Genomic DNA, 24,052 nt, shown 5'->3' on the forward strand with positions numbered 1-24,052 from the left:
AGGGCAGAGCTCAGGGGTCTTGGAAGACTCCTGCAGTGTATGCGGATGGCATGGCACCGGTCCAAGACTGTGAGAGTTGACAGGAGGCCTGCTGCCCTGACTTGCTAAGGGAGTTACAGGTTCTCGCTTGCCTACAAATGTGCCGTGCGTCAGCCGGGACTGTGGTGAACAAAAGCCTACCATGAGACCACGATCTACATCTGCAGGCAAAGGGTCTGACTTCAGCTTAGAGCCAGAAACGTGGGTACATCCACTGGGGAGCAAGGAATCCAATCCTTGTGGCGATTCACTCTGTAATGTTACCCAAGAAGGTGGCTCCCGGGGTACAGCTCTCCACCTGACCATTTCAGAAGACACCCGGACAGCAATGCCCATTCCCCTCAGCTTACAAAGGCCAGCTTTAAAAACAAAAGATGGGAGCTAGATGACTCAGTGGATGATGGCGTTTGCTGGGCAGACATGAGGATCTGAGATCAGATCCCCAGCACCCAAGCAAAAGCTGGCCATGGAAATATTTGCCAAATATTTGCCAAAAGCTGGCCATGGAAATATTTGCCAAAAAGTCAATCTTCCTCTGGCTTCTAGATGTACTCATTAAGTGCATGTGTGCATGCCCAAACACACACACACACACAGGTGCACACACACATAAACACACACATGCAAACATGCAAGTGTATATATATGTACATCCATATATACACACACATATACACAGATGTGCGCATATATATATATATATATATATATACGCACAGGTACATACAAACACAGGTGCACACACATACAATTAGGTACACATGTACGCACATAGGTGCATACACACAGGTATACACACACACATACACACAGGTACACACACATCGACATAGACACACAAATATGTATACACAGAGAGAGGAGAACTGAATTCCAACTATACAGTTCAAATTCATCATCCCACAGCCTCAGTCTACCGAATGTTAGTATCTATCAGTTTTGGATTTTTGTTTAAGATTTTTCATTTTGCGTGTGTGGGCATTTTGCCTGCATGTATGTCTGTGTACTACGTGCATTGAATGTCCAAAGAAACCTGAGGAAGGTTTCTGATCTCCTAGAACTGGAGCTACATACAGATATTAAGCCACCATGCGGGTGCTGGGAATTGAACCCCAGTGCACCGGAAGGGCAGACAGTGCTTTCAATCACTAGGCTATTTCTCTAGCCCTAGTATCTATCAGCTTTGAAATAATTGTAACGTGAAAACGTCTATGGCCATAAAACCTCCTACACTGGCAGTTGACTCAAAGATTAGAACTAAGGCAAGTTCGAGGACAGGAGTGTCCCCGAGTGCACAGTGGCAGATGACTTCCGCAGTGGAAGGAACAATGCGAAGCCTCACTGTGTTCTCCGTGCAGATCCTGAGCCATTGCTTTCTCTTTTTCTGGATGTTAAAGCGATCCACTTTCGCCCTTGTCTTTGCAGCCTCCATACTTGCTTACAACTCCTCTTCAGTCCAGAACTAAAGGGGAGACAGTGTAGAAGAGCCTGGCCCATCTCCCTAACAGCTAACACCTTGGCTGGACAGTGGCTATTCCTCCTTGGACACAGCAAGACTGGAAAGAAATTAACAACATTCTCCAAACGTTTGTCAGTCTCCTGCGCCCTGCACTGGATTCACAAGCACTAACGCGGGTGGGATCGTCATCTAGAGGAGAGCCAAGATGCTGATGGCTGGAAGTGTGCACAGGGCCAGAGCCGCAGCCCGAGGTGCAGAGCTGAGAGTAAACCAAGTTACATCCGTGCCACTGAACCACTGTCCTTCTTGTCTGTGCCTGGAACGTAGCTCAGAGCACCTGCCTGTTGTATGCAAGACCCTGGGTTCTATCCCCATTTAAAATAAAAATGTCCTTGTCTATAAAATAGAGGTCATGAGCCCACTTTGCAGGGTTAACATTCAGAGCAGTGGTGTGGCTCCAGGCCACAGGTAATGTCAACATGGATAATCAGAACTCTAGTCCGGCATAAGTGGTAAAAGAAAGGCCAATTGAATTCTACACTAGAAGCCCTGGCAACTGGGGGACACAGGGAGAGGAGAGAGATGAAGATGAACACCTTCTAAGGACAAATGAATCGGGGCCATTCCCAAACACTGGGGATCCCTGACCTAACACAATTGCTTCAAACAGGCCCATCTGGAGCCCTCGGAATGAGGGCAGCAGGAGCTGGGTGGAGAGTTTATGAAGAAGAAGAAAAGAAGAAGAAAGAAGAAGAAGAAGAAGAAGAAGAAGAAGAAGAAGAAGAAGAAGAAGAAGAAGAAGAAGAAGAAGAAGAAGAAGAAGAAGAAGAAGAAGGAGAAGAAGAAGAAGAAAGCAGTCGCAAATTGGCTTGACCTCGTCAGACGTTTGATACTGAAGTGTCTGAGCCAGGAAGATCTCCAGTGACCACGACAGCTCCTCCACATTGCGGTTGCCCACATAGAGAATGACTGATTTGTTCTCAGCCCCTCAGGCCTTCAGACGGAGCTCTGGTCACAGCCCGCCCAGGCACTGCCGCATGGGCACTGCCGCCCACAGGATTTCTGCCATCTAACTAATTTCCTTCCCAGCAGGCACCAGCTTTGGTCTGCCTTTCAGTTCAGAGTTCACTTCCTTTCCCCTCTATGGTGCTATGGCGCTCTCTACAAACCCATTCTCTCTCTCTCTCTCTCTCTCTCTCTCTCTCTCTCTCTCATACCCACACGCACATCTTTTCTCTTTTAAATTTTAGGAGAAAGTGATCATAGCTTAAAATTCAGGGGGTGGGGCTGGAGAGATGGTTCAGTGGTTAAGAGCACTGACTGCTCTTCCAGAGGTCCTGAGTTCAATTCCCAGCAACCACATGGTGGCTCACGACCATCTGTGATGGGATCTGGTATCCTCTTCTGGTATGTCTGAAGACAGCTACAATTTACTCATATAAATAAAAATTAATTGAAACTGTTTAATTCAGAATTTCAACCCTTTTCGATGCCTGATACCCCAGCACTCAAGAGGCTGAGGCAGGAGGATCTGAAGTTTGGGGACAGCCCTGGAGTACATATGAAGCACCAGAGCAGGCAGGACAATTTAACAGCATCCTGTTTCAAAGACAATACAAACACAGACAGTAGAGAGAAGGCTCAGCGGTCAAGAGCACTGCTCTTCCAGAGGACCATGGTTCGATTTCCAACGTCCACGTGGCATCTCACAAGCATCTGGAATTCCAAGTTCTAGGGGATTTGGTGCCTCCTTCTGACCTCTATGAGTACCAGGCACATACATGGTAAACACACATGCAGGCGAAACATGCATACAAATGAAATCAACAAATCTAAAAAATGTTTAAACAAACAGGAGACTAAGGAGATGGCCTGGTGGATAAAGAGCTCACTGTGCAGGCACAAGAACCTACGTTCCAGCATTCACATAAGGAGGACGCCTTCCACATGCAAGCCCAGCACTGACCGGTGGGGACAGGAGGGTCGTCACAGCTCACTGGTCAGCCGATCTGGCCAATCAGCTCCACTCCAGGTTCACTGACAGACCCTGTCTCATGCAGTAAGGTGGCAAGTGACAGAGGACGGCAAATGATTGATGATATCTCTGGCCTCCATGTGTGCGCACACAAGGGGTGTGCTTAGATTTACACACACACACACACACACACACACACACACACACACACACACACGCCCCAAAAAAAGAAAGAATACCGTCAGTGGGATAAAGTATTCACTTAGGTGTGCAAACATCATAACCAGCATCTCTGGAACTCTTCCTCAATTACGAATCCATCCAGGGCTGACTCCCCTACCCCAGATCACTTCAGGTTCCTCACATACGTGGGACCAGACAGCCCTGTTTCCTTAACTCAGCCGGAATATCTTCAAAGCTGTCCACACTCACCTCACACTATGAGAACCCCCTTTCTCAAGGCAAAGTACTGTTTCCTGGTGTGCATGTAGCTCACTTTGTGGGTGAGGCATCTGAACTCAGCCTCATTCTTGTGTGAGCCGCTTTACCTACTGAGCCTCCTCTTCGACTGTTTAACCTGTAGGTGACAGATCCTTTTAAACGCAGTGCTGGGGAGGCTGCCTAGCAAGAAAGCTGACCTAGTCCACGTGAGGCCCTGAGTTCAACTGTCGGTACCTGAACAGGAGGAGAAAAGCAAGAGCATATCACACCACTCCACGGCTACAGTGAATTTAAAAAGAAATGTATCTTTTGTACTTGTTTAATATGTAGCGACTCTTGGTTTGAATAGTAGAGATATAACCAATCATGTGTCAAGGTGCCTTTCTTCTCTGGGGTCACAGCAGTGGTTCTCAACCTTCCTAAGGTGGCAGCTCCTTAGTAGAGCTCCTCATGTTGTAGCGACCCCCCATCATAAAATTATTTCACTACTTCTTCACAACTTTAATTTTTTTTTTTTTGCTACTGCTATAAATCGTAATGCTGGCTATCTGAGGGGTGACCCCCATGGGGGTTGAGATCCACATGCTGAGAACCAGTGGGTTATGGGGAAATGGGACAGACCGACATCAACAACAAACAGATATAACAATACTCAGACAATAGTGTAAGTGCTATGGACTGCGTTTGCTCACAGCAGGAATTCACAGCATGGGAAGGCACCGCTGGAGTGGTGACTTCAAAATGGAGTTACCTAAAGCTAACTCTGTGTGCCTCAAAAAGACAAGTTGAGGACTAAAGAGAGAGCTTAGTGATTAGGAGGACTGACTGTTCTTCCAAAGGATGCAGGTCCAGCACCCACACGGCAGCTCACAACCATCTGTAACTCCTGTCCCAAGGGGAAACGGACACCCTCTTCCGCCCTCCACAGACACTGCACACACAAGATGCACAGACATATCTGGAAGCTAAACACCCATATAGGGTCAATAAAAATAAATCTAAGAAGAATACTTTTTAAAGGGCAGGTTGAAAGTCTAACCCCTTACAACCATAAATGTGACTCTCTTTGGAAATAAAATCTTGGCAGAAATTGCGATGACATCATAGCGAATTCAGATGGGCCCTCGTCCAACAACTGGTGCCATTATGGAGAGGGAAAGTGGCCAGAGGCAGACCCTGGGAAGGGCATGTGAAGATGGAGACAGAGCTGCAGCCCTAGAGCCAGGAGAAGCCAGGGAGGCAAGAAGGACAGGCCCGGCAGGAGGCGGGCAGGATTCTTCCCCGGGGCTTTAGAGGGGTGTAGCTCAGCAGATAACTTGATCTCAGCCTTCTGAACTATGAAATCAATTTCTGTCCTTTGAAGCCTGTCCCATCTGTGGCACTTCATTAGCACAGCCCTGAGGACCTATCCAGGAGGGAACATGGAAAAATTGTAGGCTAGGCTTCGTGGGTATCTTGTCTCCGAATAGGGAGTGAAGAGACAGAATTCTAGACCACAGTTCCGACTTGAAATTTCTACCCAATGAACCCCTTACCTTAATGACCTAGCTGGAAACTAAGCCTCCTATTTGGAACCACTGAGCAATGGTGCATCCCTTCGCTAGGCCCATATCCCAACACTGACAAGACAGGGTCTCAACATCCTCAAGGGTTATTCTGCTTTTAAATGAATGCACTAGGGGTTCTCAATTGTCCCTGTGGGTAAGCAATGGAGGAGGTGCTGTAAGCCTTTGGGGCACGCTGCAGGATGTTTACCAGGCTGAGCTGAATGATGAAAACACAGTCCCCCAACACTCGGCAGCTCGCTCAAACACCTCAGAGCAGTTGCAGTGGCGCCTAGTCACAGCAAACGCCCAGCAAGCCAGAGACGGTCACAGAGTGAGCACCCTCTATGTCTTGACATGTAAAGCTGAACATCACAGGGAGGAGCTGGAGGGAGACCAAAAACTCTCATCAACAGGCGTGCCACTGGGCCTGGCCAGCTGAGATCAGGGTCACCCTGGGCAGAATCACTCCTCTCTTCCAGAACAGTCATAGCAGCTGAGTGTCTCACCTCCTCAGGAACTGGAAAACCCTGTGCTTGTAACACAGAGGTTGAAGCAGACAGTTGCCAGCACCGGGGAGCAAAGCCAGTTCCCTCCCAGCCTTGCAAAGCCCCCAGGGCCAACCTAAGAGCCACGTGAGCACCAAGTCACCTGCCTGGCACAGGCACCACCTCCTACCCACCCCACGGGCACCCAAGTGTTCCAGCACCCATCACGCCTCCCCCGCCGCTGTCAACACAAACACCCACACCCAGGCAGGAAGCAAAAATAACTAGGCGCCTCATGGTATGCCTCATACCTCAACCCCTCCCCAAGCTCCCTCTCCTACACCTCTGGAGACACCTGGAGGGAGAGCAGGGAGGGGAAGAGAGTGGGCAACAAATCCACCCAGGGCTTCGTCCATGCTGCCACAGAAAGTCAGATTCCCTTCCCTTGTGAGAAGCCAGAGCTCTGGGTTCCTCTCCCCAGGGCGGCCACACCACCTGCAATAACAGTTCCTGCTCCCAGCCTGCTCCTAGGTGCCTGTCAAACCTCCCGGATGAGCTGGCCCCAGCCTGACTCCCCGTTTCTCCAGCCTTCCCTGGCCTGAGTCACGTGTGTGTTTGTTTCTTCGGAGTACGTATATTAGTAGAAAGGCTGGAATGAGTGAAAAATGAACCCCTCTTCTGGGAACCCCCAAGCCAGACCCAGAATCTTTAGGAGACTCAATCACCAAAGGACCTTCCTCTTAGAAGGTCCAACTGTGTGTCCCTTCACCAGAGGTGCCCTCAAGTCCTAACTCCTAGAGCCTTTGAATGTGACAGGGAAACGGACCAGTGGGAGTCTGAAGTTAAGGCCAACGGGATTCTTTCTTCACCTACCAGCAATCACACCTGGGCCGAACTATGGCCTCAGGGCCTCGGTTGCCCTCATCTGTAAAAAGTGCAGGACAACCATGCCAGTTGTGAACTCCGAGACCCACACAAGGAGCTTTATGAAGCACTGAATGCCTGGCCTGGACTTCAAGCCAAAACGGGTTTTTATCTGTCCTAACCAAGACTTACGTCCCCAAGGCATGCTAATGCTAGTCTTCACCATAAGGGCACATCCCCCCAAGTCCCGGATTCTAAAACTCTCCATAGTTCCAAGAAGGAAAGGGCAGAAAAAGAGATTTAATAATACCAAGGAAATAGTCTTAAATTATTAAAAACCCGAGCTTCATCCTGGTTGCTAGGGTAAGGGAAAATAGTTTTAAGAAAATCTAATTTGAGAACCCATTTAAAGAGGCAGCTGGAACCATCAGGTAGAAACATACAAAAGAGCCTCTGTCCCTGGTCAGCAGGACACGGGAAGGCAGTGAGTATGGTCCAGCCTCTGCCCCTGGTCAGCAGGACACGGGAAGGCAGTGAGTATGGTCCAGCCTCTGTCCCTGGTCAGCAGGACACGGGAAGGCAGTGAGTATGGTCCAGCCTCTGCCCCTGGTCAGCAGGACACGGGAAGGCAGTGAGTATGGTCCAGCCTCTGTCCCTGGTCAGCAGGACACGGGAAGGCAGTGAGTATGGTCCAGCCTCTGCCCCTGGTCAGCAGGACACGGGAAGGCAGTGCATGCGGTCCAGTGGCAGCCGCACATCGTGAAGGCTTGCCTCCATGCTGGGCTACAGAACAAAGAAAATGCCTTAGAAGACGTTGGTTTTATATAGTTTACCAGACAGAATCTTCTTCACCATCCCAGTTCTGGCTACTGTTTGGTCGAGTGGCTGAATGCCTGGGGTTGGGCTGGGGTTGGGTTTTGTTGTTGCTGCTGCTGACGTCTGTTTCAGCTTTGTTTTGTTTGAGACAAGATCTCATTATGTAACCCAGGCTAGCCTCAAAGTCCCGATCCTCCTGCCTGTGCCCGGTAAGTGTTGAGAGTACAAATGATGGCAAGCAGACTTACAACTGAGTGTGTGTGTGTGCCTCTCTCTCTCTGTGTGTGTGTGTGTGTGTGTGTGTGTGTGTGTGTGTGTGTGTGTGTGTGTGTGTTGCATACCAAAAGTACGTGAAGGGACTGTCAGGCTTCTTCTCGCCCTCGCCCTCCACCTCCACCCTACTGTCCCTTCCCATCACCGTTTCAGCGAGGCTGGTTGACTGCAGGTTCTTGGCAATTGCCTGTCTCTTCCAAGCAAGGCTAGGATTATGGGCATGGCCAGTGTTTCTTAAATCAAGATGCTGAGAATTCTAATTCAGGCCCTCCCGTTTGCACAGTGTGATAGTTAATTTCAGTTGTGTCCACTCGATGAGATAGAGAACGACTGACGTAAGAGACAGGGCTCTGGGAATGCCTCGGGGCCGCAGGGGAGGAGTTCCAGGGGAGGCAGGAGATTACTGTCTTCATTGAGTTCACTGGAAGTGGGAAACCTGCCCAACTGTGGGCGACACCATTCCCTGGGCTAGGAACTTGGACTGTATATAAAGTCTTGGGTTTTTAATATTTAATTAATTTTCTAATACCATCTCAGCAACACTAAATAAACGAGTTACTCATGACTCACAGTGTAAAGTGTAGAAACTCCCTTCCTGTGAGGCCTTTTAGAAACTGCTTCTGTTTCTAAAATATTTCATTCCAACTAAATTCTGAAGAAAATGCCCAGAATCTCCTTCCCAAAGGCAGTCTTCTCTAGAAACACAATGTGTTTACTCTTCTGGGCTGCAAGTGGCTACTCTTCCCTCTTCCCCTTGCTGCAACAACTTTCCTGCCTCAGTTTACACAGTCTGGAACCTTCCTCACTGCCATGCGCACAGGCTGTGTCCTAGGTGATTCTAGACCTATCAGGTTCACAATCAGTATCAACCACAACAGGAGAAGTTAAAATGTTCTAGAATAAGCCGCAGAGGACTAGAGGTTCAAAATAAACAAGCAAAAAGACTTCAGAGCAGGGTGTGGAGGCACAGGCACAGGGCATGGTGCCTCATGACTTGGTAGACTGAGGAAGAAGGAGCAGAAGTCGAAGCCCTCTGTGACATGCAAGTTCGATGCCAACTTGGGCCACACACACATTGGTCTCAATGAACAAACCATGAGCAGACAGCATCTCCAGAAGGCTCACACAGGAAGGTTTGTACCAACCCTTTCAAAACATCCTTCTTAACTATTTTTTAAAATATTTCTTTTAGGTATGTGAGTACACTGTAGCTGTCTTCAGACACACCAGAAGAGGGCATCGGATCTCATTACCGATGATTGTGAGCCGCCATGTGATTGCTGGGAATTGAACTCAGGACCTCTGGAAGAGCAGCCAGGGCTCTTAACCACTGAACCATCATCTCTCCAGCCCACATAAAGCCTTTCTTACTCTGAAGTGAAATACAAGTGTCTGAGGCACGGGACACAGATTTTAGGTTTTCCCAGATAACATGTCTGATGGAACAAAAAAGTCATAAAATGACACACTTTTCAAATCAATTGGCAGGTAAAACATGGATGGAGGTGGGTTACAGGGACGTGTGGCCAATTCTGTGGTAAGCCTTAGATGTTGTCACACAGCATCCTTAGCCCTTACATTGGTGGAAACTAAGGGCCCACATTCCAAAGGATTTACCTTTGGAATTTACCTTTGTTAGGTCACACACAGAGAAGGACAAGAGTGGCCATTACATAGGCTAAAGATATCCCAACACAGTTGGGGGTCTAGACTTGCAACATTTCAACCTCCTCTCATCACTGAAGTTCTCATCTGTCCCCCAGCCTTTCTCTAGGAATTCTTTCTTGTTCCCATCTCTCAGGTGCAGACCCTAGGTCTTGAGAGGGAGAAAGGGAGGGAGGGAGGGAGGGAGGGAGGGAGGGAGGGAGGGAGGGAGGGAGGGAGGGATCTGACTGTAGAAAGGGAGGGGCAGAAAGGAAGAGATCATAAGGCAAGAGAAGAAAAGGAAGAGGGTGGGGGAGGGGAGCAGAAATGGAAACGATGTGGCATTAAAACTAGAAGTGGGGATTGTCTGCAGGAGTGAGGGGGAGGCCAACAGGAAGAGGAGGTGAGGGGTGGGCATTGGGAAACAGATGACTAAGAACAAAGTATGGTGGCCTGTGTATATAAATACCCTAATAAACCCAATATTTTGCACTCTAACCTTTAAAAGTCTGAAAAAATAATATGTAAACAGACATAATAAATACGAATATAAAGAAGTAATAATTCTAAAGGAATTAGGCCTGTAGAAGTCCAGACAGTTTTGTGGGAGGGCACATACCTACACTTATCCTAGAGGAATCTCCCTATGCAGGGAGTCTGTCTCGGTATTTCCCATTCCTGTCCACCCATGCATGGTTCTTACAGAGACTCCATACCAGAACATACGGGAGGGAGGAGCAGGAAGTCCCTGATTCGAAGGATGCTCTGAGCCCAGCCTCCTTCTCCATCCCTTCCTCCACCCGCTCCCTCAACTTCAGGACCTATGACTGGAGACAGAGACCGTGCTCCAGACTTTGCAATCAGAGATGTTTTCACCCAAAGGTAATGGACATGCAGGACTTAGAAAGTCAAAGCTGGTCTCGGCTGGGGAGGTAATCACACAGTCAAACTGGTTCAGCCAGACAGCCTGCCAATTCTGGGTTTCTGCTCCGGGCTTCTAAAGGTGACCAAGCAAGTCCTCGGATAAGAATGCAAGTGAGCAAAATAACAAATTCTTCTGATACGACCTTTTCTTTCTCTGAAACACGATCTCACTGCCTAGCTCTTGCTAGCGTGAAACTCACTCTGTAGACCAGGCTAGCCTCTAACTCACGGAGATCCGCCTGCTTCTTCCTCCCAAGCGATGGGCTTTTGTTAGGATATAATACCTTAGTCCTCAAAGTCTCCAGGAAGACAGACAGCAGAGGCCTGGACCTAGCTGTCCCTGGAGAAGCTGCAGGACAGGTGCAGCTATAATGGCCTGTGCAAGAAGGAAGCTTCCTGGAGCACACATGCGGCCAGAAGCATCAGAAGGGCCCACTGTGGTCCGGGCCAGCTCCTGTTACAAGTCAGATGTTGGAGGGATTTGAGAGAGTCACTTCATTCCTTCTGACTCTCGTTGGTTCTATCACACAAGCGGCTTCCAAACCTACCTTTAAGGTTCAGGCACAAAAGCTTCAGGAAGTCAAGCGTCTGTTTTCAAGATGGGTATAAAGGACCGTACTAGCTTGCAGAGAAATGGCTGCACTTTCATAGACACAGAAGAAGGCTCCTACCCAACAGGTACGGACAACTCCCCCTGCATGCTGCTCAAAACAGCTATGAATGTGGTCCAACACAGAGCTATACACTTATTTAAAACATGAGAGTGTGTGTGTGTGTGTACACACGCACGCATACACACATACACACATGTGTTTCTGTGTGTGAAACTCCAGTTAGAATTTTTCTTGTGTCACAGCACACATGAGAAGGTCAGAGGTCAACCTGAGGAGTCAGATCTCCTTCCACCATGCAGTCTCAGGGATGCTTGTCAGACTTGATGGTGAAGTACCTTACCCACTAAGCCATCTTACCAGTCCTGACATCATTTCCATTGTGAACTTGGTAGATGACACTCCACTTTCAGCTTTCCTTTTCCGTCACTGTCTAGTCAGGGGTCAGATCTCCAAAACGAGCCCTACAATCAGCCTTCCAGAGTTGGCCTGGAGTGCTCACCCTTCGCTCGCCTCGTTAGAAGAATCCCATGCACACGCTGAAGCCAGCTGAGAATCCCTGCTAAGCTTTCGGGTGAGCTTCCCTCTGCATGATCCCAACGCACAGGGCCGCCCAGAGCATGGCTCCTGGATCTCAGCACTAACACTGAAGCTGTCACAGCCGGCTGAAACCTACTCAGTGACAGACTGGTGTGGTAGCAACACAGCAATCAGTGCTTTACCAAGCTCCCCCGAAGGGCTCCTGCTAATGCCCATAACTGACCCCCACCATAGAGCCAGGTTCACTGAAAAGTGACCCCTGCTCCCCTCCCTTCAGCCTCACAGCTTTCTTAACTGTCCTGTGGAAGAGAAGCCCTTCCTTAGGTTCTAGTTAAAACTGCATGAGATGGAAGTCTAGCATGAGGCCCAGAGGCCCCAGGCCCAGGTGAGGATGACATCACCCTGTGCATAGACTTCACTCCACTGTCTCACTATAGCTCCCTCTTTCTCTAAGACTTCCCGGGCTGGTGACATGGCTCAGTGGATAGAGGCTTGCCACCAACCCTAAGGACAAAAGTTAGGTCCCAAGCCTCCTGCAATCTGTCCTCTGACCCACACACATGCCTCAGCACACACATGCGCAGGAAGCAGACACACACACACACATACACACACATACAGACACACACACACAGACACACACATACACACACACACAGACACACACATACACACATACAGACACACACACACATACACACACATACACACACACGCATACAGATACACACACACAAACACACACAGAGACACACACACACATACACACACACACACATACACACACACGCATATAGACACACATACACATACACACACATACAGATACACACACAGACACACACACACAAACAGACACACACACACACATACACATACAGACACACACACACTATATATATATATATATATATATATATATATATATATATATATTATTCTATAAACAAAGAATACCTCTTTGCATCCTGAAGACTCCCGAATAGACTTTTGAGATGGAGTCTTCTTCAGGTCTGGCTTTTGAATGACCCTATTTCCATTCACCGCCTTCGGTCTCAAGAACGTTGAATAGATAGATGGACAATTCTGGTTACAATTCAGCAGTTATACAGAACACTTAGTGCCTACCTAGTCCCTTTCCAGAGAAAGCCCCCAACACATCAAGATACCCTGCAAACACGCACTTGTGGGATTTGACCAATGAGTGTGCTCCAGAACTAGAAAGGGCCGTGTGAAATTAGCAACTATACCAGCTACTACCAGCCCTCCACCTACAGTGCTCCCCAGACAAAAAAAAAAAAAAACATGAATTCTGAAGAATGAGACCAGAATTTCTGTGGAGCAGTTCACATGACAGAAATGAGAACAAGGCGCCCACTCATGGCCACCATTCCAAAATGCTGGCTGGGTGCTGGGAGTAACACCAGTTTGTGTGTCCACCAGCTCCACGGGGACGGCGGGGCTGAACCACTCCCAAGGATTACCCAACAAAGGCAAGTCCTTCAGGGCAATTAACCTCTTGCCACATCAGATCTTAGGCTTGCAAAACCCAAAGGCACTGGCTGGTGAGATGGCTAAGCAGATAAAGGTGCTTGCTGCTAACACTGACGCCCTGAGTTCAATCCCCGGGACCCACACATTGGAAAGAAAGAACCAACTCCCACAAGTTGTCTCCTGACACACACACACACACACACACACCCACACACACACACACACACACACACACACACAATGAAGAAATACATTTTTAAGAAAAGAACAGTGCACTATATTAGTACCTACACAACACGACCCACTGAAGATAAAACAGAAGCACAAGACACATCACTATCAGGCAACAGGTACCAGGCTCCCCCTCCGCCAGGCCTTCTGCTGGGTGTCACAATGCTGTGCTTAGAGTCCCCAATCCCAACACACGTCTCAGAATGCACCCACTTCCGGTCGCAGGATGCCGCCCGGCTGTCGAGTGTGGGCCAGGCACACTCACGGTCCGGGCTTGATCCCCAGAACTGAAGCAGACAGAGCGCAGGACACACCCCGGGCTTTCAGCCGTCACCACCTCTTCAAGGCTTCGTTTTCCTCACAAGAGCTTGTACACACACAAAGATTAGTAAATGAAGCCAACCTGTCCGCCACCTGTCAATCTGTCTTTCTTGATAGTCTACATAAACTCTAAGATGCAAAAAGGAGAGAGATTTTTTTTTTGCCTCTTACAACAGGCAGCTGGGAGAAGCAAAGTTGGATCCCTGCCTAAATCCCTGGGAGAGCCCACGCTCTGTTGCCAGCACCTTGACTGGAACATCAATATTGGACATCTGGCCTCGGACCTAGGAAAGAACGTTGGTATTGTTTTTGACCACCAAATTGTGGCTTAGGAAACTAATACCCTCATTAATCACTCCCTCTATTTTTCTCAAAAGCAATCTACACGAGCCAGTATTGTCGCCAGCGTGTGAACAAAGAGAGCCGACTCCTGGGTAGAGCAGCACACTCCAAGGCATAGGCATGGGACAGAGCCAGGTATGGACCACATCCATGTCACCTTCTAAAAATGCCTTACTGGCTCCAACGAACCGACACATGGCTCGTTAGCCTTCAGGAAGAATCTAGAAATGCTGCCCCAGTAACATTCAGCAAGCAGAGGGAGCTCTCGGCCTGTCCATCGACAGTGACACTGTCACCATGGCGGCCCTCTACCCTCCATCCTCTTCAGCATTGAAGCTGTTACGGCTTTAATGTAAGACATCTCAGGTCCACGCGATGGGACAGTCTCCACCTTGTGGCACTGCTTTGGGAGGTTGTGAACCGTGACATGATGGGGTCTGGCCGGAGGATGTGGGTCACTAAATAAACAGGCTTTGAGGTTTAACTAGTGGCTCCAAGTCAACTCCTCTGCCCTTGATTTGCTGAGGTGTGAGCAAGCTCTTCCTGCCACAGAGCTGCCTGCCACCGCGACGCCTCCACCATGTCTCCTAAAACAAGATAAGCCTCTTCTAAACTGCTTCAAAGCCCTTGACAACTGCACCAGGCAAAAGAGCTATGTAAGGAAAAGCCGTAGCTGGCCTTCCCTAAGGCATCTCTCATTTCACTGTAACCCCAGAACTGCTGCTAGCATCCCGAAGTGTGCATTATGTGCCTACCCCGGTGGTGCTCCTGACAAGCTGCTACTAGAAACCAGACATGGAGGATTATGGGTAATGGAGGTTCTCAATGAACACATCACTCACCATTCAAGTCTGAAATACACCTCCACCTCCACACTTCACTATAATACCAACCCAATTAATAACGATCGGTGGGAATTATGAAACATCTGTTGAACATACTGGTGTGGAGACCAGGATTCTACTCAGGAAAGGATGCAGTGACAGCTACCAGAAGGGCACAGTACCCTGTGAAATAATCACCGAAGACTTGAAATGATACTCAACTTGTGATGCCTGATCACGAGGGACATGCAAATCAAGCCACAATGTGATATCATTCCAGTCACTCAGACGGCCATCATCAGAGCACAGGGGGCGGGGTGGGGGGGATGCGTGACAAGGCTGTGGAGAAATCGGAGCCCTTGTTGGGCAACCTTGGAAACAGCATGTGGTGTATCAGGAAATTCAGTATAGAAGCCACTGCAATCCGTCAATCCCTCATCTGGGTTAAGACCTGAAGGACGTGAATGGATACTTGTGCGCCTGATTGATAGAAGCATTGTTCACAGAAGTCAACAGATAGAAGGATGGCTGGGAGATGCCTCCCTCACACGCTGGGCCACGACTGCTCTTGCAGAGGACATGGTTTTGGTTCCCAGCACCCACACTGGCCAGCTAACAAACCCCTGTAAGTCTAGCTCCAGGAAATCCAGTGTTCTCTGCCGGCTTCTGAAGGCACCTACATTTGTGTGCACATACTCTCACATATATAATAAAAACTAATAATAATCATTTTTTAAGATTTATTTATTTATTATATATAAGTACACTATAGCTGTCTTCAAACACACCAAAGAGGGCATCAGATCTCATTACAGATGATTGTGAGCCACCATGTGGTTGCTGGGAATTGAACTCAGGACCTCTGGAAGAGCAGTCAGTGCTCTTAACCACTAAGCCATCTCTCCAGCCCCCCCCCCTTTTTTTTAAAAGAATGGAAGCAACCCTGTGATCATTTAAAGATAACCAGAAAAGGAAAGGAGCCACACAGTAGCAGGCTGCTCCACCTCAGGATGGAAGGAAATTCTGACACAGCATGGATGAAACCTGAAGACACTGTTGCCAAGTAAAATGGGCCAGGAGCAAAGGCCGAATGTTGTATAACTCTGGTGGTGTGAGACCGGTACATGCAAACCTGACACAGAGAAAGATGGTTTCCGGGGGCTGAGTACAGGGGAGAGGAATGAAGAGTTAAGGTTGACTGGAGGTCAAGCTTCCATTTGGAAAGAGAAAGTTCTAGAGTTGGAGGGTAGAGATGGCTACTTTGCAGATGTACTTAGTGGCCAGGAGCGAGCCATGAGAAGTGGTTACAGTGAAACACTGTAGCTCAACATGGTTAACCACAGTAAAAGTTCTGAACTAGAGCAACAGGTAATTAAACAACGCTGTGGCTAGCGGTGGCTCAGAGCTAGAGAGAGCACTTAGCTTAGACAGACTCCGGGTTCAATTCTCACCAACACACACACACACACACACACACACACACACACACACACACACACACACACACACATGAGGAGAGGGGCGTGCACAAAGAATGTGGGGTTATGGGTGAGGCTTTATTTTTTGCTTCCTTTTGGAATCCTGAATTTCCATTCCTAAGAGCTGGGGATATAGTTCTGGCCTACCTAGATGTACAAGGCCCTGGATCTGATCACGAGTACCATAAAACAGAGAAACAAAAGCACGTGGCTTACTTAAATTCCCATTCATGAAATTTCTCTTCTAAGCACATGTGTTATTAGGTACCCAAAAGGGAGCAGACATCTGTCCCGAGGCCAGCCAGCTCACTCAGTGTCCATGGCTTCGGGCTCACTGGGTTCTGCGGTAATGGCTTTTCCCACTTCTGTAATATGAATTATCCTGAAGTGAAAATCCAATACCCATCCCATGTTTATGAAAGCCATTCCTTTCAGACAGCTGAAGCAACAGAGGCTGCCAAAAGGCACTTACTTCACAGCCACCCCACTGGAGATTTATATCGCTTCTGAGCATAAAGAAGCATTATGTAACTCAAGCGGTGGCCACAGGCCTTGAACCCAGAAGCTGAATTCAGGACTGGTTTTATTCTCCAATTCCCAGCACTGGACCAATTACAATCTCTCTGGGTTTATGCCACCTTCTCTGAATGGCAAAACACCTGCCTCATAAGCTAACCATAAATCCTGAAACAGGCCTGGGCCTTAAATGTGTCAGGGGTTTAGGCACAGCGAGCATGACAGACACAGCCTGCCCAGAGCAGGTGCACGCCAAACGACACCGCATGCTGACGGCATCCACAGGACACCGTTATACCAGCAGCTTCCTGCGCACATAAACTAAACCTTTCTTTAAATGAAATAGATGCTGTTTTCTTCTCTGCCTCTGTGGTATACTGAGCCACACCTAGCCCTGGGTTTTGTTTTTTTTTTCTTGTGTCTTAATAGATGGGACCTCACATAGTCCAGGCTGGTGCAGAACTCATGTTGTCAAGGACATCGTTAAATTCCAGATCCTGATGCCTGCATCTCCCGGCATGACCGGTCTGTGCCAGCACACCCGGGTTAGCCAGTGCTGAAAACTGAATTTTTAAGTGCCCACAAGCACTCTACCAACTGAGACACAACCCCAGTCCAAAGCCTACTCAACTGCCTCAACTCGGCCACCTTCTGTAAAATGAAACCTTCATGCTAAAACTCTTCTTTAAATTGTGTAGGTGTGTCTGTCTGCCTGTCTGTCTGTCTGTCTATGGTATATACATACTAGTTCAGGTCCCTGCAGAGGACTGAGGATCATCTAGAGCAGGAGTTACAGTTGTCACCTGCCTGATGTGGGTCCTGGGAATCGAACCCAGGTCCTCTGCAACAGCAAGTGCTCTTAACAGCAGAGCCACCTCTCCAGCCTGCTTTGTCCTAAGGTTGTTAGTGAAGTTGGCTTTCCACTTTATGATCAGGTGGCTGGAACTCATTGAAGGGCTGACAAAGTACCAACCAGTAAGTGTCATTTAAATTCAATAAGGCTTCTCAAGTTTTTCCTAACGATCATATTTTTCCTAATAATCACATCCTAGAGATTATGAAAACCTAAGCTATTAAACCCTGAGTCAATAACTCAACTTCTCTGAGCCCTGGTCTTTATAACGTAAGTGAGAGAGTAAAACAGACATGTGCGCTGGGCCGCTCTAAGGCATCAAGGCCAGTAGTGGTTCTAACTGTGAAGAAATTACCACCGTGCCCCACCATGAAATCATTACCACTTGTCTGCTGTGCGAGAGCCCTTGCCTAGATGGAGCCTGGGCATCAGACTCGTCACTGGCGTGAGTAGTTCACGAGTTCTCTAAAGGGATGCGTCCTCAACAAATCTGCAACAGTACTTGAAAGTCCCTCCCCCGCCAAAAAAAAATCTTGAAAGATAGTTCTGGGCAGATGAAATCACTGGGAACCAATCACATACAACACTGAACACAGCAATTTAAATAACAAATCAGAGTGTCTCTTTCCCGTCCTGGTAACACATCCTGGAATCTCATGGTGACCAGTTTTAGTCACAAACCACAAATTCTACCATTTGTCTTTGGTCTGGGTTTGGCTTGGCTTGGTTTTGGTTTTGGTTTGTTTGGTTTGTTTTGGCTTTTAGACAGACAGTTCCACATTGCCAACGCTGGCCTTGAACTCCATATATAGTGGAAGACTCTTACTCTCTGATTTCTCCACTCACACCTCTGAGTGCTGGGATCGTGGGCCTTTGCCACCCAACATCGAAACTGTTTTAAGTTTAGAAGAGTCAGTCATACTTCAGCTCCCAGCGGCAAAACAAGTTTCAGCACAATCTGAAGGGACAGCCGTCACAAAAAGCCTTAGATACCATTGCCATTGTCCCCAACACTGCTGTGTCGTGCTGTACTGTGTTGGGCTTGGCTTTGTTGGGAAATAGGGTTGACTGATTGGTTGTGAGTCTAGGTAGGGTTTTTTTGGTTGGGGGGGTTGTTTTTTGGTTTTTCAAGTTTTTCCCATTACATTTGTTTGTGTGTTTGCCTGCATGTGTACCCGTGTGGGGATGCACAACGGCGCGAGCCAGAGAACGGCTTGCAGGAGTAGCTTCTCTTTCTACTATGTGGGTCTCGGAACCAAACAGCCATCAGCTTGACAGCAAGCACTTTTACTTGCTTTTACATGCTGAGCCATTGCCCTAGACAAAATTTCATTCAGTTTTTGAAATAGAATCATCGCCCTCTGTGTCCCGTACAGGCCTTGAATTCATGACCACCTCCTGCTTCAGCCTCCCAAGGGCTGGAACCACTTACAGGAGGCCCCATTCCCAGCTCCAACTCCATGTTTTAACTCCTTTGCAAACCAAGATTTCCACCTGCAAAGACAGATCAATCCAACCTAATATATAAATTGTATTTATCTTTCTTTTTAGAAATAGCATTGTGATGGTTAGTACATGCTTGGCCCAGGGAGTGGCACTATTAGGAGGTGTGGCCTTTTCGGAATAGGTGTCACTCTGGGCATGGGCTTAAGACCCTCATCCTAGCTGTCTAGAAGTCAGTATTCTGCTAGCGACCTTCAAATGAAGATGTAGGACTCTCAGCTCTGCCTGCACCATGCCTGCCTGGATGCTGCCATGTTCCTACCTTGATGGTAATGAACTGAACCTCTAACCTGTAAGCCAGTCCCAAATGAATGTTGTCCTTATGACAGTTGCCTTGGTCATGGTGTCTGTTCACAGCAGTGAAACCCTAAGTAAGACAAGCACCAAAACAATAAGACACAGAACAGCCTGAACTTGGGGTTGGGGATTTGGCTCAGTGGCAGAGCGCTTGCCTAGGAAGCGCAAGGCCCTGGGTTCGGTCCCCAGCTCCAAAAAAAAGAACCAAAAAAAAAAAAAAAATTGTCCTCTGGCCTTCACATGTGCCTGTGTGTGCATGCATACACAGATAAACAGATAAAAAAAAATTTAAGTTATTTGGGCTGGGGATTTGGCTCAGTGGTAGAGCGCTTGCCTAGGAAGCGCAAGGCCCTGGGTTCGATCCCCAGCTCCGAAAAAAAAAAAGATCCAAAAAAAAAAAAAAAAAAAAAAAAGAACAGCCTGAACCATGGCTGGGTGCAGTTCTCAGTAAAAATAGCCTAATGAAGTGAACGGCTAACTAGTTCAGTGCTGTCACAGGAAAAACCCCACATGTGCACTCACAGAGAAGACTGAGAACGGACATCCTTATGTAAACCGCAGCCATTGTCAGCTACAAGTAAGGCATCTGAGACACTGGGGAGCACTTGTCACCTCAGAGGACAGGACACGGCCATTCTGAGCACACTGCTCGGTGCTCTCAAGCTCCTAGGATCCACCATTGGACGATCCTATGCCGCTGTCTTTCTGTGCCATCAGCTTGTGGAGATTAACCACACAGTCTCAGTCTACCCTACAGCCATCATAATTCCCAAAACCAACATTAAATAAATAAATTAATTAATTAATTAAGTGCTAAATTCAGGATCCAGTGCCCACTAGCAAAGCCCAGAAGCAGGACCCAACAGTCTGTTTTCTTACTGCACGGTAACAAGTCTTTGCAGCAGGGAGGACTTTAATTCTGAGACTTTGGGAAGAGGAAACGAACAATCAGGACCAACCAGAATCCACCAATGTACAAAGCAGAAAGGCTAGCGCTCTTCGACAACTGGGTGCCCATGTGCCAGTAGCCACTTTATCATGGATGCTTCTTTAGCTGGCCCATCAGAAGAAACATCCAGAATCACCCATGAGCCACTTATCCTTTCCCATGCTCATGAGGAAGACCAAGCATCCCTACTCTGAAAATCTGACATTGGAAGTATTCCCCAGGTCTGGAGATGGCTTAGTAGTTAAGAGAACTTAATGTTCTTTCAGAGGACTCTGGTTCAGTTCCCAGAACCCACAGCTCACAATTTCCATTAACTCCAGGTCCAGGGAATCTGATGCCCTCTACTGGCCTCCCTGGGTAACTGCAGTCACAGGTACATACCCCCACAAATACACACCTGCACACACTTAATCAAAAATAAAAATAAATCTTTTAAGTACCTTACAAAGAGGAGGCAGGTGAAAATAATGTAATTATATTTTAGTTAAAATTTTAAACTTTAACTATATACATTTGGATAGATATAAATCCCTAAACTTATGTGAACACAGATTTCAGAGATCTCCCTTTTGGGGATTAGAGAAGCTGAACTGAAAACATCTATGCAGATATTCCAAACCCAATGTACTGGATGGTATTATGTCAACTTGATACAAGCTAGAGTTGTCTGAAAGGAGAAAACCTCAATGATCAAACGCCTCCATGAGATCCGGCTGCGGGGCATTTTCTTAATTAGTGATTGATGGGTGAGGGCCCAGCCCACGGTGGGTGGGGCTATCCCTGGGCTGGTGGTCCTGGCTTCTGTAACAAAGCATGCCTAGCAAGCCAGGAAAAGCAAGCCAGTAAGCAGCACACTTCCATGGCTTATGCATCAGCTCCTGCCTCCAGGTTCTTGCCCTGTTTTGAGTTCTTGTCCTGACTCTTTTTGGCGATGAACAGCAATGTGGAAGTGTAAGCTGAATAAACCCTTTCCTCCCCAAGTTCCTTTGGTCACGGGTTTTCATCACAAAATTCCAAAATCCAGCTTCTGTGGAGAAGCAATTTAAACTGAAGCTAATCAACTCCTGAAATAACAGACTTATTGCTGAGGTACTGTGGTGGGAATGAAGATTAATAAGACACGTGCTGCTGGGCTGGAGAGGTGGCTCAGAGGTTAAGAGCCCTGACTGCTCTCTCAGAGGTCCTGAGTTCAAATCCCAGCAACCGCATGGTGGCTCACAACCATCTGTAATGGGATCCGATGCCCTCTTCTGGTGTGTCTGAAGACAGCTGCAGTGTACTTATAGATAATAAATAAATAATAAATCTTTTTTTTTTAAATCACATGCTGCTGCCAGCACCCTGGAGAACTACTAAGATCCGAGAGGACTCCAGGTTTAAGCATTTACCCCTTAGGCAAGGTGCTCCCAGAGGGAAAGGATGGAGCTAAAATCATCCAGTCGGAAGCTACCTGAACCCTCCCTACCTCGTCCTGTCACCCATCAGAGGCCAAAGACAGAAAGACAGCGCAGAAGTTGCCAAGTCGGACCCAACGTTGGACCCTCCCATCCTCGGTCTCCACCCTCCCCACCCACTGAATTCTACTCGAGGTCAAATCATTGCTCTTTAGAGACCATTTCCCTCCCAAAGAAAGTCCTCCTGAATAACACAATCAGAGAAGGCTCTGTCGAGCCCAACAGGCAGACGGGCTGTGGTCCATATAAACGTCACAGGAAGATGAGAAAAGATGTTCAGAGTAGAGATCCAAGCCCCAACCACACAAGGAGGTGAAGGATCAACAGTTCAGAAAGGGAAATACATACGGGGGACCCCGAAGATGGAAGCAGGGGTCAATCAAGCACAGCGCTCGGGACAGGGAGCACAGGCACTCGCCCAGCGCTCACCTCTGCTGAAAATACCCAGGGTGAACCTTCAGCTTTATTCAGCACGCCCTTAGGAAACAGGAAGAGCGGAGATCACAGACTTGGAATCCATCGGTAACCTTTCAAACAGATTCTCAGGTCCAGGGATGGCGGGAAGCAGAGAAACACCGCACGGGGTGAGATGGGGGGAATAGTCACAGGGCTAAGGTCAACAGCCAGCGTGACCGTGGGTGGGAAGGAGTGGGGGCTCACCCAGGCCCACAGAGGACACAGAGGCGGCGAGCACACACTCCCCCGTCTATCTCAGATGCCCAACTTCTTCTTCAGAATTTCCTTTCGGGGAATTGAAGACCTTGTGGGTCAGGGCTGCATGCCCAGTTCAGGCCCAGGAGGAAAAATAAAGGACATAAACCAGGTCATGCTCCTCCTCCCTAAAATAGATCCTCCTCAAATGCTAAGCCAAAGTCACCGCAACATGGCCGCTTTGACAGGAGTCTGGAAACCTAAGAGCCCAAAACCTGCTGTCACCTTCCCTCCAACTCCTGGGGACACTGCCAATTCCCAACCCTTCCTCTCAGGACCATCTAGGTATTGCTGTGCAAAATGCTGCTCATGCAGAGGGGACTCCATCCTGCTCTGGCCGGTCTGGGGATGTTTCCTGTGGCTAGCCATCATTTACCTGTTGGCCTCTTTGCTTATTGGTCCTTGATTATTGTAGCCATTATAAACCCACGCTGAGTTTGATTACAACTCAGGCTACACAACAAGACCCTGGGTCAAAAAAAAAAAAAAAAAAGGCAGAAAAATCAAAACCTATGTAGGAAGAACTACTGGCAACATTGTCTCGAGGGGCAATCACATCTGTTCCCGTCTCCCAGGGACTTGGGTGTAAAAGGCTTTCCTATGAAGTACATGCAGACGTTTTACAAAGAAACTGATGCTGAGAAACTAAGCATCTCGGGTAGCATGGACAACAGCTCTAACCCCAAAATGCCCCTCTCTTCACTTGAGGCAGTCTTGTCTCCCATCAGGAGAGTGTGGTTTCTCAGACTAACACCAGGTACTCAGGCCTGCTGCGTGGCCATGAAGTTTCTAACACAACAGTCACACACCGTGTGACCCAACAACCAACCACGGGAGCCTCCTGGTGACAGACACCTGGACAACAGGCCCCTTCAAGTTCATGTGCAGCAGTCAGAGCTGTCTCGGCCAGCTGTTTGGCCACATTGCTGTCCCCAGAACAAACCTCCAGGCCCTGGGCCTCTGCCTGGAAATGCAGACTAGACAGAGGAGGCCACCTATTCTGTTCACCTGGGAGGCCTCGCCTCACACATCGAGGTTAAGGCCGGGCTGGCTCTGCTCCTGAGTAGTGAATCCAGGAGTTGAAATGATAAAGCAGGTCCCTACTGATTCCCAGAAGAAACAGCTCGACAGTTCTAGCCCCGCTCTGATTTGCACTCAAGGCAGCAACCCCGGCCAGGTCCTCTTCTGATGGTGGCCTCTACTTTTCCAGGCATGGAATCATCCCCCAGAGTCCCGCCCTCCTCCCGCTCTTTACGTTTTCCCAGCATCTTCTCTGTGTTCTGTGTGCCCAGAATATCACAACACCTCCATATGCACTGCCACCTACAGATTTCATTAGCGGACTGTTTACTGCCTCCTTCCCTGTTTGGAGGAGCTTAAGTAGACCCAGGCCTTCACCACTGTGAAGTGTGCAGTGTGAGCCTTGGATACAGCACAGACTCAGGCAGCCTGGTCACAGGT

The 24,052-nt window shown here is 48.3% G+C and overlaps 1 protein-coding gene and 1 long non-coding RNA gene across 16 annotated transcripts in view; one reads left to right on the plus strand and one right to left on the minus strand.

The window, feature by feature from the left end:
• The window catches only part of Tiam1 (TIAM Rac1 associated GEF 1), a 348,754-nt gene that overhangs the window by 306,634 nt on the left and 18,068 nt on the right, over window positions 1-24,052 (minus strand). The window lies entirely within an intron of this gene.
• Window positions 8,761-15,559, plus strand: LOC102552925 (uncharacterized). 13 transcript variants are annotated; one of them, XR_005491180.2, is made up of 6 exons: window positions 9,115-9,700; window positions 10,362-10,578; window positions 11,023-11,145; window positions 11,516-11,652; window positions 13,841-13,960; window positions 14,042-15,559. It is a non-coding gene; the product is annotated as an uncharacterized LOC102552925 (long non-coding RNA). The 13 variants fall into 13 exon arrangements; XR_005491179.2 differs by having other exon boundaries at window positions 9,117-9,700; window positions 10,249-10,425; XR_005491182.2 differs by having other exon boundaries at window positions 9,338-9,700; window positions 10,362-10,425.

This window comes from Rattus norvegicus, chromosome 11 (assembly GCF_036323735.1).
Source record: "Rattus norvegicus strain BN/NHsdMcwi chromosome 11, GRCr8, whole genome shotgun sequence".
NCBI lineage: Eukaryota > Metazoa > Chordata > Mammalia > Rodentia > Muridae > Rattus > Rattus norvegicus.